This window comes from Nyctereutes procyonoides, unplaced genomic scaffold (genome assembly GCF_905146905.1).
Source record: "Nyctereutes procyonoides isolate TBG_1078 unplaced genomic scaffold, NYPRO_anot_genome, whole genome shotgun sequence".
NCBI classification, from domain to species: domain Eukaryota; kingdom Metazoa; phylum Chordata; class Mammalia; order Carnivora; family Canidae; genus Nyctereutes; species Nyctereutes procyonoides.
In genome coordinates, this window is record NW_026575043.1 from 41,035,667 (window position 1) to 41,054,768 (window position 19,102).

A 19,102-nucleotide genomic window follows, 5' to 3' on the forward strand; every position below is an offset into this window, starting at 1 on the left:
TTTTTTTTTAAGATTTTATTTATTTACTTATGAGAGACAGAGAGAGACGGCCGAGAAAAGGGCAGAGGGAGAAATAGGCTCCATGCATAGAGCCCAATATGCAACTTGATCCTAGATCCCAGGACTCGGGATCACGCCCTGAGCCTAAGGCAGACCTTCAACCGCTGAGCCACCCAGGCATCCCTTCAGGGTTTTTAATTAAAAAATGCATCTAGGGATCCCTGGGTGGCGCAGCGGTTTGGCGCCTGCCTTTGGCCCAGGGCGCGATCCTGGAGACCCCGGATCGAATCCCGCATCGGGCTCCCGGTGCATGGAGCCTGCTTCTCCCTCTGCCTGTGTCTCTGCGCCTCTCTCTCTCTCTGTGACTATCATAAATAAATTAATTAAAAAAAAAAACTTTAAAAAATAAAAAAAATAAAAAAATAAAAATAAAAAATGCATCTACCTACATAAGATGAATACTGAATAACATAATTACAAATTGTTGAAGATTTGCAGAGGGGCGTCTGGCTGGCTCTGTCAGTAGAGCACGTGACTTTTGATCTTGGGACTGGGAGTTCAGCCCCATGTTGAGTGTAGAGCTTACTTTAAAAAAACAAAAATATATTTCTTAAAAAAAAAAAAGACATGGAGAATCAGGCTGAATAAACCTGAGTTCAACAAGTACAGGCCTTTAATTTTATACATCAGAAAACAGGTCCAGAGAAGAAACATTCCTAACAGCAGTGACATAGTCAATTAACACAGAATCCCTGCCAATTGACAGTTTCCCATCATTCTAAACATGTCTGCATCTAACAAAAAGTCACTAAAAAGGTCCACCACACCCAAAAAAAAGACACATTCAAGACCCAAAAACTGGGAGATAGTTTACAATGACAGTGGGGGGAGGGGAGTAGGAGAAAAGCCTCTATTCTGTAAAGATTTTACTTTTAAATAATCTCTATGTCGAACATGGAGCTCGAACTTACAACCTTGAGATCAAGAGTCACATGCTCTACCAACTAAGCCAACCAGGAGCCCCTAGGAATACAGAACCTCTTGAAGGAATCCCAAAGTTCTAAACTACCTGGGTCTTTAAGCCAATGGGAGGTATCAAGTAGCTTTTTTATTTTAAGATTTTATTTGAGAGAGAGGGTATGCACATGCATGTGAGCATAAGCAGAGAGAGGGGCAGAGGAACAAGCAGACTCCCTCCTGAGTGGGGAGCCCTATGTGGCACTGATCCCAGGACCACGAGATCATGACCTGAGCCAAAGTCAGACGCTCAACCAATTGAGCCACCCAGGCACCCCCTAAAGTAACTTTTAATAACTTCTATAATATCTTTTATTAATAATTTTTAATAAAGTTATCAACCACATTTTTCTTCACATCTCAATACTACCCATTTGCTCAAAAAATACCTGAGAGCACAGTATATGCTGTGGGAACTGTGCTAAACACTGGAGATACCAAGAAAACTGGAGATCCAAGAAAACAAAACAGCCTCTGGCTCTCAAACTGGACAACTGGATACCTTTTTCTAAAATACTACTTCATGGTTTGACAGGGTATTTACCAAACTCCTTCACTACTCTACATAACTATAATATTTTCTGCCAATTCTTCCAAACTTGCAACAAACCTTACCACACTCCCGGTGCAACATGAGTATTTCTTGGGTAATTCACCATTCCATTTTACCACAGAAGGTGTTAACCAGAACTACAATATATTTAAAAACTGACTTTACCACTCCTCATGGCCTGGGGCAAATTTCAAGAACTTTTCACAATCCACAATAACCTTCCTGGTGCACAACCCTCATTTCAAATGACTGCTAACCCACCCACCCTACCCTCACTTTACTAGAAATCTGAGTCAGATGGTTTAGGAGCAAGCATAATGTTGATATTAAGCACCTACCATGGATCCCTCTGTGAGCCAGAAGTAGACTTTTTGCCTCTCCCTCTCCTTTTCTTTCCTCTAGATCCTCTTACATATCTCTAGGTATACGTCCAGTCAAGCAGCATCTAATTTTATCAAATATGTTCCCAAAGATTTGCACAAATAACTTCTAACAACAAATCTAATTCCCCTACCTAAATCCATTATTTTTTAAGATATGCTCAATTTTCAGTTTTAAATTTCTCAGGCTTCCCCTTCTTCCCTACCTCTCAAATTCTTAAAGCTCTATAAAGAATTAAAAGCATTCTCAGAAGTCATAATTAATGGGAACCTTATGGAATACCAAGGGTGACCTAAAGCTGACTTTCACAGACCTGGCTGACCAGAATCATTCAGGGAACTTCGTAAGAATGGATTCCCAGGCCCCACCCTTAGAGATTTTAATTCACCAGATCCTTCTACATGAAGCTCAGGAATCAGCATTTAAGGCAGTCCATACTATTTCTCATGACTGTATTTAGGTAACCACTGAACTAAAGAACTTGGCCTACAAGTTGAGAAACATGGGTTCTCCTATGACTTGCTACAAATGGGGCTGCACCACTCTGCTGGTCACTTGAACTGCTCTGGGTCACCTGAAAATGAGGGAGTTAAGTAATTAGAGCTGAAAGAGGCCTTCATAGGCAGCCAATCTAAAATCCTTGAACTCTCCAAATTCAGTATACTACACTGGGCTTACTCAAAACTGTATCATTCTGTAAACTCTTCTACCCACTCAAGTCAAAGACCCTAGAAGGGAAGACTTTTTGCGTGTCACCAACCCACCTTACTTGGGTCTTCCAGCAAAAATAACATGGACCATGCTTCTGGCTCTACAGAAACAGCCTTTAATCTAAAAAGGAGAAAGTCCCGGTCACCTCTCCAGGTACAAATCACAAACGTCTTACATAAAAAACCATCTCGTGTAATTCAACCCAAGCCTTTGATAGCATCACTGTCCACATTGTGAGAAAAGAAGTTGAACCTCAACTACAAGAGTACACACATTTTTTTCGTTGTGAAAAATTAGACTCTGTCAGATAAACAAAGCGGGTGTCAAGATATTAAATCAGTCGAAAATTTAGGCCTCTGACTGGAGAAGACACTTGAACATCAACTGCTAACTGAACATCAAGTACAAAACTCAAACGAGATAATCAGGCCCCAAAGAAGTTTATTAAAGTGCCCATAAAATTGACCCCATTATTTCGAGGTAAGTTTTCCAGCCCAAAGTACAAGCAACAAAATTATCGCAGGGGTCCTAAGCGGCACAATTTCCACCTAGGAAATCCTTTTTCGCGGAGCTGTTTGACCAGCGTCCCCTGCTCTTAACCGCCTCCGAACCATCCTTCCCACCCAAGTACTACCAGGTCAGGAGGATGCCCTGCTGCAGAGTCGGCCACTCCTCCTTCCCACAAGTCCCGGGCCCGCACCGCTCGCCCAGGGGGCTCAGCTGGCCCCCGACCTCGGCCTCTCGCCACAGACCCGGTCGGGAGCGAGGGGCGGGGGGGGTGCTCACTCACCTCCCGGGGTCCGCGGGCACTTCTCCGGACGCTCCAGGGGCGGCACTTCACACCCCTCTCCCCACGGGCCCATCCCTGCCAGGTCCCCGGGATGGCCGCCCGGGACCCCGCCTCCCCCGCGCCGAGGGTCGGGGCCGAGCCCAGCCGCTGCGCTCCCACTCCCCACGCCTCCCCCTGGCGGCCGCGGCCGCCGCCCAGGACACCCTTCCCCAGGCCACGCTGTCCCCAGCCCCCCGCGGGCCGCCTCCTCCTCAGAGGGTGACAGCCGCTGCGCCGCGGCCGAGGCCGGCCCCTCCTCCGGCCCCTCCTCACCCCGGGAGGAGGCGGGGGGCGTTCTTACCGGGCGGCAGGACATGGCGAGGCTCGCCACGGCACGGCCTCCTCCGCCACCCCACTAGGCTCCCAGCCAGGGCCGGCGGGGGGCAGCGCCTGAGCCGCTGGAGCGTCTCGTCCGGCTGCTCCTCCGCTGCCACCGCTGCCTTCTCACAACCACAACAACATGGCGGCAGCGGCCACACAGAGCGCGCCCCCGACGCCGAGCCGGGCCGCGAGCGGGAGCGCGCGCGCACGCTCGGGCCCTCAGTCCGCGATCGCGGAGAAGGAGGCAGGCAGGCAGGCGGGCGGGCGGGCGGGCGGGCGCTGGCGGGGCAGAGGCGGGGCCGGGCCGACGGCCACGCCCCAGCTGGTGGGCGGGGCCGCGCGGCGGCAGAACGCCCTCCGCGGGAAAGGCTGGCCCCGAGCTCAGGTGGAGAAGGAATTAGGCACTGGGTGGGAAGTAGGCAGAGAAAACCAACGGTGGTCCTAAGATTTGGGGGAGGCAACTTTTCCCTTCCCTATAGCCCTGGGCAAGACAAAGCCTCACACAACCAGTAAAATACTTATGGTGAGCATAAAACTAATCTAATATAACGCGTAGAGGTGTGGTGAGCTCAAGGCTCTCGGAATACAATTTCAAACTGCTTCGGCTGAACCTCAGCAGGAAGAACTTGAGTTTTCAAACACTGAAACAAAAATTGTATCCTATCCACAATAGCCTGCGACGAATTCTACAAACCAGAATGGAATTATTTTAGGCCCTGACAGATTAACCTCTTCAGAGTTGCATTTCAACATTATACCCTTTACTTTTCTGGAAAATGGCTAAGAGACCCAGTCAAATGAAATCTGTGTATTTGTTGTGTGTTTTTTTTCCACAGTACTCCCTGCAATTATTTATCCATCTTTCATGTTTATTGTCTTTCTATTCCATTACAACGTAAAAGCTACTTTAAGATAAAATTCATGTTTTGTTCATCACTTTATCCCCAGCACCTGGAACTGTGCATGGTGAGTAGTGGACAAATTTGTTTTTTTAAGATTTTATTTATTTGAGAGAGAGAGCAGGAGGGAAGGGCAGAGGAGAAGCAGACTCCCTGCTGAACACGGAGCCCAGATGGGACTGGATTCTAGGACCCTGAGATCGTGACCTCAGCAGATGGCAGATAACTGACTGAGCCGCCCTGGCTACCCTCAAATTTCTTGATTAACAGCTAATATTTAGTTACACAATTCCTCTAATTGAATCTTCACAGCTTTAATAGGCAGATACTATTATCTCCACTTTTCAAATGAAGAAACTGCAGCCCAGATTACAATGCACTAAATCAAAATTCAAACTCAAGCCCAAGTGACAACAAAAATTATGCTGTCAGCCATTGGACTGTACTGCCACTTCATGCATTGTCACCTGAAATAGAATACCAAATAAAAAGTTACATTAGAGTTGAAAGTTAGGAAAGACTTTGCTGTACTCCCACAGAATCAGGTATGCTTTCTTTCTGATAATTACTTAGTGTTATGCAGCTAATTGTGTATCTTTTCACCTTGGCTTCCCAAAAGCCCAAGGCTAAATCTAAAGCTCAGTGGTAGCCCACTGTTGGGCCTTCAGGTGCACATATTAAGCATGGTTTTCTCTCCCACCTCAACTTTCTACTTTTATTTATATTTTACTGTCCTGATTTCCCCTTTCCGTTACAGGATTGTAGCCTATACTGAATAAGAGAGGAAACAGTAAGTACATAGAATAGATGAATGACCAACAAACAAAAAAACACAAGTTTCCCACCTGTTTCTCCTATTGTCTGATAAAATAAAGCTCCCATCAGGTTTGTTCCCTCTAGCCACTTGTTCTGCTACCCGAGCCTCTGCTCCAGCAAAGGCTGAGGGATTGGTTCCCATAGTTGAGTGCCCTCTGATTGGACTGAAGCTAGCACCGGACTCCAGGACAGCCTGCCACAGGCGGGCTAGCTTCCAATGAGCTGGCAAGGGGCAAAGATTCAGCCAATGCGAAAGCCCCCCTGCAATCTGTGAAAGAGGTGCCTGTTAGATCAATTTTTCTGCAAAAGAAACAAACAAACAAATAAATAAAAATAAATTCACCCTTATTTGCCTTTTAACTTGGGTTCAGGTATGGGGGGGGAGGAGTTAAGGTATTTTAAACTGATTCCTCAACTAGTACATAGGACGTGGAAGGAGTTTCTCTGTGCCCATGAGGTAACTATTTGTGTCTCTTCTCATAATAGCTAAGGTGGATTGAATCTTAGGATGTGCTGACAGTATGTGAGAGCTTTACATGTATATCTAATGTAATCTTAACTCTATGAGCAGGAATTGTTACTCTACCCGATTTTACACAAGAGGTGGTATAAAGGTCAGAATTTGAACCCAGACAATTTGATTCCAAGAGCATGCTTTTATTTTTTTTTAAGATTTTATTTATTTACTCATGAGAGACAAAGGAAGAGAGGCAAAGACATAGGCGGAGGGAGAAGCAGGCTCCCTGTGGGGAACCTGATCCTAGGACCCTGGAAACACCATGGGAGCCAAAGGCAGGTGCTCAACCACTGAACCACCCAGGTGGCCCCAAGAGCATGCTTTTAAACTTCATCTAAAAAAAATAAAATAGGGATCCCTGGGTGGTGCAGCGGTTTGGCGCCTGCCTTTGGCCCAGGGCGCGATCCTGGAGACCCGGGATCGAATCCCACGTCGGGCTCCTGGTGCATGGAGCCTGCTTCTCCCTCTGCCTGTGTCTCTGCCTCTCTCTCTCAATCTGTGACTATCATAAATAAATAAATAATTAAAATAAATAAAATAAAATAAAAAATAAACTTCATCTATACATGATAACCCACTGCTGCCCACCTGCTTATCCTTAAGCAGACCTTAGTAAATTTTCTTTAAATAAGAGATAACTGCCACATGGCCTTGAGAACTCACTTCAAGGAGAAGGGTTGAAAAATAAAAACAATGGAAAGAAAACTGGTTTGGGTCTAAAGAATGATTTGAATCTTGGTGCTACCACATACTCATTCTTTATTCCCTTTTCTATGCCTCAGTTTCCTCATTGGCCCTGTGGGGGCCTAATCACTATTCTGCTCACCTCACAGAGGTGTGTAAGGGTTTTGTAATGAGTTTGAAAAATGTTGGTAACCTCTGAAAAACCAAACCAGTGGCTGGGATCCCTCTTGGGCTTTGGCTGAAGACAAAGCCTTAAACTTTGTGTAGTGAGTCCAGAAAAGAGAGAGAAAACCAATCCAGACTCAGTGAGGGTTTCTCACTGCCTTGTTTCTCATGTGAGGCACCCCTGTCTACCTGCCTGACAGCCTGACCATCCTCCCCTCCTCCTGATACCCTTTCAGACTCCTTTCCCCCCTGCTATCTTCAAAGCTGAAAATATTCTCCCAGCTGTTCAGGGACTCTTTTGAAATAGCCTAAGACAGATGGAAAGGTTGATTGATAAAGGCTTCCTAAGGTCACCCAGGGCTCCTGAAAGGTAGGAGTCCCTCTAGTCCCAAATGCAGCCTTTCCAATGCTAGATCCTGCTGCTTAATGATAAAAGTCACTTCCCCTTCAGTGAGCTGTTGTGTGGATTATCCCCAAACTCTTGTAACTCCAGCATCATCTTGGCCTCCTCACTCAGCAGAGAGGAGTAACTGGGGGGAGGGGAGGGCTCAAATTTTGAGGAACCACTTGCCTAGGGTCAACTAGAAATTACAATTGAACTCAATGTTTATATGATTCAACATCTCCAGGGATTTTCCAGTGACCACACTGTACCTCTGATAGCTGGGGTAGGTCAGCTCAACAATTCAGCATAGAGCAGTGGTCCTCAAAGTTTGGCTCACTAGTCTCTAGGGAGTCCTGAGACTTTCAGGGACCTATATGGTTCAAAATTACTTTAATAATAAGAAATTATTTACCTTTTTTTTAAAACTATGTTGGCATTTGCACTGGTGTTGCAAAAGCAGTGGTGGTAAGATTCCTGGCACAAATCAAGGCAGTGGTACCGACCATTTTAGGAGCCATTGTAGTCCTCACTTATGTGCACTGGTAGTAAACAAAATGCTGGTTTCACTTAACAATATCCTCATGGGGCATCTGGCTGGCTCAGTCAGTACAACATGCTGCTCTTGATCTTGTGGTTGTAAGTTCAAGCCCCACCTTTAGTGTACAGATTACTTAAAAATAAAATCTTTTTTAAACGAAGAATATCTTTGAGAAAGCAGTAAAAAAAGATCCAATTTTATTAACTCTACACCTTTGATTACAAATCTTTTTAATATTCTCTATGATGAAATGGAAATTACACGTAAAGCACTTTTTAAAACATTTTATTGAAGTAAAATTCACATTACATAAAACCAACCATTTTAAAGTGACCAATTGTGGGGGGCCTGGTTAGCTTAGATGGGGGTGCATGCAAGTCTTGACCTCAGGATATGAGGTCAAGCCCCACATTGGGTGTAGAGATTACTCGAAAAAAGAGAGAGAGAAAAATAAATGTAAAAAATAAAGTGATCAATTCCGTGTCATTTTTTAAAAGTAATCTCTACAGCCAACATGTGGCTTGAACTCACAACCCCAAGATCAAGAGTTACTCTACCAATCAGCCCAGCACCCCTGACCAATTCTGTGTCATTTAATACATTCACAGTGTTGTGCAACCACCACCTCTATCCAGTTCCAAACACATTCATAACTCTAAAATAAAAACCCCATACTCATGAATGAGTTACATAAAGTACATAAAGCACTTTTGCTATGTGTAGAGGTAGAATGGTTGTTAAAGGGAAAGCACTTATATGATTCCTTGAGTTACAAGCTAAACTAGCCTCTTTTTTAAGGGGGGAGGACTGTAAAGAACCCACTATTTTTAACTTACTTGAAAGAATAGGGGCATCTGGGTGGCTCAGTTGGTTAAGCATCTGCCCTCGGCTCAGGTGCTGGGATCCTGGAGTCCTGGGATCAAGTCCTGCATCAGACTTGCTGCTCCATGGGGAGCCTGCTTCTCCCTCTGCCTCTGCCTCTCTCTCCCTTTCTCTCATGAATAAATAAATAAAATCTTTAGGCCAGCCCCTGTGGCTTAGCGGTTTAGCACTGCCTTCAGCCCAGGGTGTGATCCTGAAGACCTAGGATCAAGTCCCACATCAGGCTCCCTGGATGGAGCCTGCATCTCCCTCTGCCTGTCTCTCTCTCTCTCTCAATCTCTCTCTCTCTTTCTCTAATAAATAAATAAAATCTTTCTAAAAAATAAAATCTTTAAAAAAAGAAAGAAAGAGTAGTCACCATGCAAACAACAATTATTTAGATTTGGCAGACTTTTCTCAAAAATGTATGAAATGAAGGGTGCCTGACTGGCTCGGTCAGTGGAGCATACAACTTGTGATCTCAGGGTTGTAAACTCAAGCCACATGTTGGGTATAGAGATTATTTAAAAATAAAGTCTTCTTTAAAAACGTATGAAATAAAAAAAAAAACATATGAAATGAGTTGTCGTGTCAAGCAAAATAGCTGCTAGTATTTATTACAAATGATAGCATTTGAGATTAACTAGAATTTTAGAAAATTTGAAAGTCCCACTATGAATGTGACAACTTCCCAATCCCTAATATCTTTTCTACTTGGATGGGTTGTAATAACTAACAAAAATGGATTCTTGATATTGTTAATGAACTGTACCAACAATTGGAAGAGCTGCATAACCCAGTGAACCAGTATTTTCCAAATGACCGATGCATATTACCATACCACATGCATGAATAAAAGTTCCATTCAAAATGCCAGATAAACCAGGGGCACCAGGTTGGCTCAGTTGGTTGAGTGTCTGCTTTCAGCTCAGGTCACGATCACAGACTCCTGGGATCAAGCTCCACATCCAGCTCAGCGGGAGTCTGCTTCTCCCACTGCCCCTCACCCCACTCATGCTCTCTCTCCCACTCTTCCTCCTCTCTCTCAAATAAATAAATAAGTAGATAAAAACAAACTGCAAGATTTTACTGTAACTACAAAAAATTCATTCATGTGAATTATGCAACTAAACTTGAAGAAACTACCACTTGTCAAATTTTAGTGTAATATCAAAAGAGAATGTGTTCATTTATCTCAATTGTATGAGGCTGGATTGTCCTCATATAATTCAACTAAAACAAATTGCCAGAGACTGAATATAGTAGATATGAGAATGCAGAATTGTTATATTAAGTCAAGCTTTAATGAGACTTGCAACTGTGTAAAACAATGCCATTCTTCTCACTAAAATATTTGTTTGGAAAACATAATTTAAAAAAATAGTTATTTTTCATAAAGATATTTATGTCAACAGTCATGGATTTACAATATCATTTTTTATTTTTTTTATTTTTATTTATTTATTTTTTTTATTTATTTATGATAGTCATACAGAGAGAGAGAGAGAGAGGCAGAGACATAGGCAGAGGGAGAAGCAGGCTCCATGCACTGGAAGGCTGACGTGGGATTCGATCCCGGGTCTCCAGGATCGTGCCCTGGGCCAAAGGCAGGCGCCAAACCGCTGCGCCACCCAGGGATCCCCTACAATATCATTTTTTAAATTGTGCTTTGTTTATTCATTTAAAAAAATCTTTTAAGTAAGTTCTATACCCAATACACAGTTCAAACTCATGACCCTGAGATCAAGAGTTGCACAGTCTACCAACTGACCAGGCCAGGTACCCCTAAATCATGCTATTTTTGTAAATTAATATACAGTTTAATATCTTGTCAGTTTTAATTCCTAACAAGATAAATATCAATTGACATAAGTAACTTACATAAACAAAATCTCTTTAGGGTCTTAACAATTTTAAAGAAACTAGTAAGTTTGAGTATCGCAAGTATAGAGTATTCATTGATATTTCTCGATTTCTTTTTAAGATTTTATTTATCATGAGAGACACAGAGAGAGAGGCAGAGACACAGGCAGAGGGAGAAGCAGGCTCCATGCAGGAAGCCCAACGTGAGACTCGATTCCAGGACCCTGGGATCACATCCTGAGCCAAAGGCAGATGCTCAACCACTGAGCCACCCAGGCATCCCATATTTCTCAATTTCAAAGGCATTTTTGGTCTGTACTTGGATTTTTTTGTTTAGTTATTTAATACGTAATTGGTAACATATAGCCAACCAAACTCAGTTATTACAGGCATCATTGCTTAGGACAAGGCTAAATCTACTTACATAAAATGATGAACTGGGGCCCCTGGGTGGCTCAGTTGGTTAGGTGTCTGCCTTCAGCTCAGGTCATGATCCTAGGGTCCTGGGATCAAGCCCCACATTGAGTTCCCCACTTAGTATGGAGTCTGCCTCTTCCTCTGCCTACAGCTCTCCCTGCTTCTGTTCTCTCTCTGTGTGTGTCAAATAAATAAATAAAATCTTAAAAAAGAAAAAAAAAGAACTTACTTAAGGAAAAATAAGACAGTTAAAGAAGCCCAACATGAAGTCATTTGCCCTGCACAACAGAAAACGAAGACTTTGTTACAGTTTCAGCCTCTCCCAGGAATCTGACTTTTTCTTATTTTTTGTTTTTTTTTTTTTTTTTTTTTGGTGCCAAAACCAAGATTGAACAGAAATGTGACTTTTTTTTTTTTTTAAGTAAGCTCTATGCCCAATGTGGCACTTGAACCCATGGCCTAGAGATCAGGAGTTGCATGGTCTACAGACCGACCAGCCAGGTGCCCCAGGAATGTGACTTTTAAAGATTTATTTATTTATTTATTTATTTATTTATTTATTTATTTCAGAGAGAGGCAGGGAGAGAGCACTTGAGGCAGGTGGGGAGTCGGGGAGCAGACTCCCCACTGACTGCCAGGCCAAAGTTGCCCAATCTCCCAACCAGGGGATTATGACCTGAGCTGAAACCAAGAATAGGACACGTAACCAACTGAGCCACCCAGGCACCCCAAACATGACTTTTTAAAAGTGAACCTGAGGGACGCCTGGGTGGCTCACTGTTTGAGCATCTGCCTTTGTCTCAAGTTGTGATTCCGGGGTCCTGGGATTGAGGCCCCGCATCAGGCTCCTCACAGGGAGCCGGCTTCTCCTTCTGCCTCTGTCTCTGCCTCCCTCTGTGTGTCTCTCATGAATAAATAAATAAAATCTTAAAAAAGAAAAAGTGGATCTGAAACGCCCTTAACAGCAATAGTGAAGTAATCTGCATATTAAAAACCTTACATTCCCTTCCCTCCAAAAGATGTTGTCCTAGCCAAGCAATCTTTTCTTTTGCTAATAATTTCCTTGCTACACCCTCCTTCCTATAAAAACCTTCCATTTTCTACAGTTCCTCTGAGTACCTCTCTCCTTGCTAGAAGGGCTGCTTCCCAATTCATGAATTGCTTAATAAAGCCAATCATATCATCAAATATATTCAGCTGAATTTTCTTTTTTAAAAAGGTAAGTATAAGCACAAAGCTGATTGTATCAAAAATTCATTAGGATACAGGGCGCCTGGATGGCTTAGTCGGTTAGACTCTTGGTTTCAGCTCAAGTCATGATCTCAGAGTCATGAGATGGAGCCCCGTGTCTGGCTCTGTGCTCAGCGTGGAGTCTTCTTGAGATTATCTCCCTCTCCCTCTCCATCCTGTTCTGCCCCTTCCCCTGCTCACATGCATTCTCTCTCTCTCTCTCTCTCTCTCCTCTCTCTCTCTCTCTCAAATAAATAAATTAATTTAAAAATTTAAAAACTCATGAGGATAGTACCCAAATGACTGGACTTTGAGAAACATTCAAATAGTGATTGAGTTTTTGAATTAAACAAACCTGCCACCAGTAAGTTACCTAACTATGTGGGTAACTTCATTTGGAAAATGAATTATTGTTTAGGATAAACGAGTTAACACATGTGCAGTAGTGCTCAGTAGGCGTGCTTCCCATCCTCCTCCCCTAGAAAGGTACCTGGTAGTCCAGTGTCACAGAGGCCTGCTGCAATCGGAGGTAGGAAGCCCGGATTCCTGACCCAGCTGAGCCACTGACTCACTGACCTGACTCCACCCTCAGGGCCTCAGTTTTCTCATCCAGAAAATGACAGGGTGAGATGTCATCCTCTCCAGAGCCTCCCAATCCTACCAACCATCCTCTGATTAAAGGATCCAGCCTCGCCTTGTTTGATTATTGCATCAGAGAATTACAGAACCGCAGCTGGAAAGGACTCTAAATATGTCTTCCTGGCCTGTCCCCCACGAAGCCCAGAGAAGTTTTTAACCTCTTGGCCACCTGCTTGGCCACATGGGGGAGGGGCAAGGTCTGGAGGTCCAGTGGGAAAATGAGAATGCTTCCTCTTCGCTTTGATAAATGATATAGGCATTTGGTGGTTTAGACACCACTCACGCCTTAACAAATACATCACAATTCCACTGAGAGATACAAATCCCACTTCAGCTTGAGAAAAATCAATGCCGTTGGTTGGGAACAGGGTGTTACCTGTATTGATGGATTGCTTGGTGTTACTAACTAAATCTACCTTTGAAAGGTCAGTAGCCCCACGCTCCCCCCCTTCCCTTGAACCCATGAATTCCCCAAGGGAAGATAGAGGAGATAAAATTGACAAGAAGAGGCTGGAGGGTGGGGGGGACATGGACCTCTGGGAAGGAAAAGGAGGTCTTCCCTTCTTCTCTCCATTTCCCCTCTCTCTTCCCTCCCTCTCCTGTCTCTATCCTCTCCCCTGTAAGGCACACCAGTGGCCAGCTTTCTCTACCCAAAGCTTCCCTACAGCCTGGGCCAATTCGCAGCCACAAATAGAACCAGAATCCACTGAAAATAGCTCCTCCTCCCTTCTGCCCAGAGTTTCCAAATGCTGGCAGGGACGCCTTGCCCCTACCAGCCAGGCCCCAAGCAGGGAACTCAGGTAGAGAGACACCAAGGCCAAGGTTGGTGACCACATAAGGAATAGCAGCCCCAATCAATAACAACTGCCTCTTATTAAGGGCTGGCTCTGTGACAGTGCCACCAGGAGCTTTAGTTCCCAGCAACCCAATGAAGATGGCCCAGAGAGAGGTAAGGAACTTGCCCAGAGCCACACAGCCAGTGGGAAGTGGAGCTGGAGTCCACATGGTTAACCACTTCATTGCTCCATACAAGGCAGCTACACCAACTAGCTCCAGATCCCTGAGGCTGTGGGGAGCTCAAGCTCATCCAGACTCTCCTTAGCCAGCTGGAAAACTGAGACCCAGAGGGAAAACATTTCAGTATACAAGTAAAGCAAGCACCTAAGTCTCTCAGCACAGGGGCCAATGGTTTTTGCAGAGGTTGAAGCAAACAGAGACTCCCTTGTTCCTTTTTGTGGAAGTCCCATAGGTCTTTTTCTTTTTTCTTTTTTCTTTTCCTTTCTTTTTTTTCACATTTCAACCTCCTCCCTTACCGCCCCCCCAGAGCAGAGAGCCCTTCCCAGACACCCGTCTGGCAGCCAGGCATCCTGAGATTACCTCTTATTCCCCCTCTGCTCAGGGTGTTTAATGTTCTAGGGGAAGAGAGCAAACAGCAGGGCATAAATCATGGGTGACATAGGCTGGCGTTCTCCTTTGCTAAATATGAAGCAGAAGGGACCCAGCAAGGGAAGAGAATTAGCAGGGATTTGCTGGCTCATTTAAATCCAAGGTCCAAAGGCACACATTTCTCCAACCTCTGAGAGATAAATTTTCTTCTGCCCCAAGATCCCATTTGTTATAAAATAATTCTCTGAAACAGCTTTAACTTCTACAATGATGACAAGAAAGACTGAAATAAGGCCATAGGAGCTCTGTTGGGAAGGAATTAAGTTATTTAAGAAGTGGTTGAAGGGTACCAGGGCACCTGGCTGGCTCAGTCAGTAAAGCGTGAAACTCTTGATCTCAGGGTCGTGAGTTCAAACCCCAAGTTGGTGTAGAGATTACTTAAAAATAAAATCTTAGGGATCCCTGGGTGGCGCAGCGGTTTAGCGCCTGCCTTTGGCCCAGGGCGCAATCCTGGAAACCCGGGATCGAATCCCACGTCGGGCTCCTGGTGCATGGAGCCTGCTTCTCCCTCTGCCTATGTCTCTGCCTCTCTCTCTCTCTCACTGTGTGCCTATCATAAATTTAAAAAAGACAAATCGAAAGAAAGAAAGAAAGAAAGAAAGAAAGAAAGAAAGAAAGGGTTGAGGGGTATGAAATAGCATCTCACATCTAGTGTCAAAGGATCTCAGTTCCATTCCAAGACCTGCCACACCTCTACAAAGTCTGCCAAACTGCCTCAGTCTCCCCAGTGTGTCTGAGAGCCAAGGAGTTCAAAGAGTATACATACTCAGTCAAATGTACATATTTGTTGCAAACGTACCCCCTTTGTCTAATACCATACCAAGCTCTATAGATGCAATAGTGACAATAGTGACAAGAGAAAACCAGGCTCTGCCCTCCTGGGACTCTGTGTCTATTTGGCAAGACAAAGTCAACAGAAGGCCAGGTGAGTGCTCTAATGGAGAAGATACAGGATTTATGGCAGCAGTTATGTAGGGAACCTACCCCACATTTATGGGAGGGGGGCAAGAAACATTGATGCAGAGACTAGAAAGAAATATAAAACTTAATCAGACAAAAGTCAAGAGAAAGGATGACTCTGGTGAATGAAACAGCATATGCAAAGATCCAGAGGCAATAGAGACCTGATTTATTCATTGGACCAATCAATTGGAGCAACTATAGGTTTATTTGAGCATCTCTCTGTGAGGCAAGCTTACCACTCACTCTAAGACTAGAATCTTGCTGAAGTTCTATGATTTAATGCTGTGTTAATCATAGAGTGCAGGCTGAATTCCATAACGGTTGCATTCTTTTAATATTACGAACTCCTTCATCAGCACCTCTAGGAAATAATCAACCTTGTTCCAACAAGTCTCTGGATGTTGACAAATCCATTTTATTGTATGAATTCCATCTATCTCCCTGAGTCCTATGTTCTTGACTTTTTAAGGTTAAGAACCTGACCCACTCCATCCTCCTTCATCAGGACATACATGACATAAAAGGACAGCCGGTATGATCTGGAGGCCTCAGTCTTTCTGGGAAATTACAGAATTATGCCCAACAAGAGAGAAAAAAATAAAGCCCAAACCTCCTCTCCCCTGAGCCAACATGGAAGGAGAAACATGGAAGATTGACAACAAATGCCCTGGTGGGAAGTGTGGCTCTAAAAGCAGGAAACAGGATCAGAGATGTATATGTAGGTGGAAATGAGCTTTCACTTTCTGGGTGACTTGCTCAGGTTCCTACAACAAAGAAATGGCCTGGCCAGCTTTCAAACCAAGTGATTGGCCTACAACTTCAGAATTTCCCAAATGTTTCTGGTGAATGATATTACATAGCTATCATCAAAATAAATAGAACAAAAATAAGAGTTTCCCAGCTGAATAAATTAGGGGACATGCTGAGTTCATGAGGTAACCAGGTTATTTTCTTTGCTGTTGAACTTCTCAGAGCCTTGATATGCTGATAGACATGGTGACATTCTAAGAGGAAGTTACAGAGTTTTCAGTTTGCAGGAGTCATTTGAGTGGAGGACATGTTTCTGGGCAACTCCTGGAATCTGGGCTCCTTGGAATTCACCTTGAAAAATATTGCATTATCCCATGATTTTTGTAGCATGTTATTCTTATATAGAAAGTGAGTCCAGGAGATCCCTGGGTGGCGCAGCGGTTTGGCGCCTGCCTTTGGCCCAGGGCGCGATCCTGGAGACCTGGGATCGAATCCCACATCGGGCTCCCAGTGCATGGAGCCTGCTTCTCCCTCTGCCTGTGTCTCTGCCTCTCTCTCTCTCTCTCTCTCTCTCTCTCTCTCTGTGACTATCATAAATAAATAAAAATTAAAAAAAAAAAAAAAGAAAGTGAGTCCAGGACTCCTGGGTGGCTCAATGGTTGAGTGTCTGCCTTCGGCTCAGAGCGTGGTCCTGGAGTCCCAGGATCCAGTCCCACATCAGGCTCCCTGCATGGAGCCTGCTTCTCCCTTTGCCTATGTCTCTGCCTCTCTGTGTGTGTGTCTCTCATGAATAAATAAATAAAATCTTAAAAAAAAAAGAAAGTGAGTCCAATCTATTGTTGAATGATAAAAATAATACAATTTAGTAATGAGTTTAATGTCCTTTATTCAAGGGGAAACAATACATAGATTGGGAAAGCACAGTGCCTCACAGACAGTGAAGCACTCTTCCCAAGGGATTTTGGACAAGAGTATATTTTATAGAACATTCTAAGCAGCAACATGAAAATAGGGCATGATTGGCTAGTAGGTCAGAGATTTCCTGGTAAGGTTAGCAGGTCCTATTACATAGGTAAGGGGAGCTAGCCTAAACTGAATTGGAGGATTATGATTGGTGTATGTTAGGTTTCCTGGACAGTTTTGAAGTGTTTTTCCAATAAGTATGGGTTGACTTAGGTTTAGGTTTGTGATGTGGGCCAGGCTACTGGGACAACTTCCATTTTGTGAGTCCCAATATACAAATTTCCTTTATTACTACATATTTTGGATGAATAAATGAATACATAGCTTGAATATTCCCTTGCTGTGTGACCAAGGTACATGACATCCTCCTCTTCTTTGAGCCTTGGTTTTATCCTCTATAGCTGGGGCCAGTTTTTTGTTGTTTTTTTTTTTTCTGTAAAGGGCCAAATAGTAAATATTTTGGGCTTTACAAACCACATACATCTTTGTGGCATCTTCCTTCCTTCCATCCTTCCTTCCTTCTTTCCTTCCTTCCTTCCTTCCTTCCTTCCTTCCTTCCAACAGTCCCTTAAAATGTACGGTGCCTGAGTGGCTCAGTCGGTTTAGTGTCCAACTCTTGGTTTTGGCTCAGGTCATGATCTTGAGGTTGTAGGATAGAGTCCAGAGGCAGGCTCTGTGCCCAGCAGGGAGTCTGCCTCTCTTTCCCCATCTCCCCCTGCCCCTTCCCCTGTTCACATGCACGATTTCCCTCTCTCTCTCAAATAAGTAAATAAATAAATCTTAAACACAGGGGCATCTGGGTGGCTCAGCTGGTTGAGTGATTTCAGCTCAGGTCATGATCTCAGGGTTGTGGGATTGAGCTCTGCATTGGGCTGCATGCTCAGTGCAGTATCTGCTTGTCCCTCTCCCTCTGTTCCTCCCCTGCTCTCACTCTTTCATAAACAAACAAACAAATAAATAAACAAACAAATAAATGTACTCATTAAAAAAATCAAAATGTGAAAACCATTCTTAGCTCTCAGGCCACACAAAAACAGGCTGAGGGGAAAGGGGAGGACAGAACTGGAGCCTGAGCCACAGCTTACTGACTACTGCTCAACAGTACTTAACACAAGGAAGGTATGAAGCTATCACTAGGTATTCTCCATTTTGTTATTTGTTGGTCCTCCTAAACAATCTTAGGAGGTGGGCATCGAGTTTCTTCCCCTTTCCAGGGAAAAACTGATGTCCAGAGAAAGAAGATAAATCTCATCTGCAGAGTGAGTCAGTGGCCAGATAAAGTTGAAATGGAGACTCCTGAATGCCAATCCTGAGGACAAACCCACCAAGTTCTGATGTTCAGGATAAAAGATGCCCAGCATATATATCACAAAACTGCAGAATCTCTGCAATTTCTATAAGAGAATGGTTTAAGAACAGTAGCTCAATTGAAGGGAGGGACTCAATGCTGCATTTGTGAGGCATATTTTCATAGTATACACACTTTTTACTTAGAGTAGATGCTTGGGAGAGGGCTGATAGAGAACATGGGATAAGACCTCCAAACCATCCTCAGATCTGTCCCTGACATAGCTATTGTGGACCAAGTTTACTGTAGCCATTTTTCAGGCCTCCATCTCATTTATTCACAAACTAATCCTGTGAGGCAGGTAACATGATCTCCATAAAGGAGGGAAAAGGTGAGACTCCTGGTGAGTTAACTCACTTATCTGCTCAATGTCTCTCAGGTGATAAATGATGAACTCAAAGTCTGATTGCAGGTCTCTTGGCCCCACAGTCAAGGCCTGTTTCAATATACCTTGCTGCTTTGGACCGCTTCCCTGAGCCTGTGTTTGAAGATCAGGGTACTCACAGTCAATTTCTTACGGTTTCACATTTAATTACATAAAGCATTAGGTTGTCTGATAAATGCATCCCATGTTACTCTTCATTCAATCTTTGCATGGATCGATTTCTTGTGTTTTGTTCGTCCAAGTTCAATATCTGAGTCAAGATTGCTTTGGGCTCTTGGCCCAGAAATAGACCCACATAAATATGCCCAAACGATTTTTGTAAAAGCAATTCAACAGGGAAAAAAAAATAGCCTTTTAAACAAAGACTGAAACAATTGGTCATCACTAGGCAGAAAAATTGAACAGCCACCTAAACCACATA

General features: G+C 43.9%; 1 protein-coding gene across 8 annotated transcripts in view; it reads right to left on the bottom strand.

Annotated features, from left to right (window-relative positions):
• Positions 1 to 4,038, bottom strand: part of MTMR3 (myotubularin related protein 3) — a 140,669-nt gene extending 136,631 nt beyond the window's left edge. For 4 of the 8 annotated variants that reach the window (XM_055322428.1, XM_055322431.1, XM_055322422.1 and 1 more), the window contains exon 1: positions 3,793 to 4,038. The gene's annotated coding sequence lies outside the window, so the exon portion shown is untranslated. Of the gene's footprint in view, positions 1 to 2,715; positions 2,737 to 3,452; positions 3,569 to 3,792 lie in introns of those variants that run through there. The other 4 variants (XM_055322432.1, XM_055322430.1, XM_055322424.1 and 1 more) reach the window with 3 other exon arrangements.
• Between the last annotated feature and the right edge of the window lie 15,064 nt (positions 4,039 to 19,102).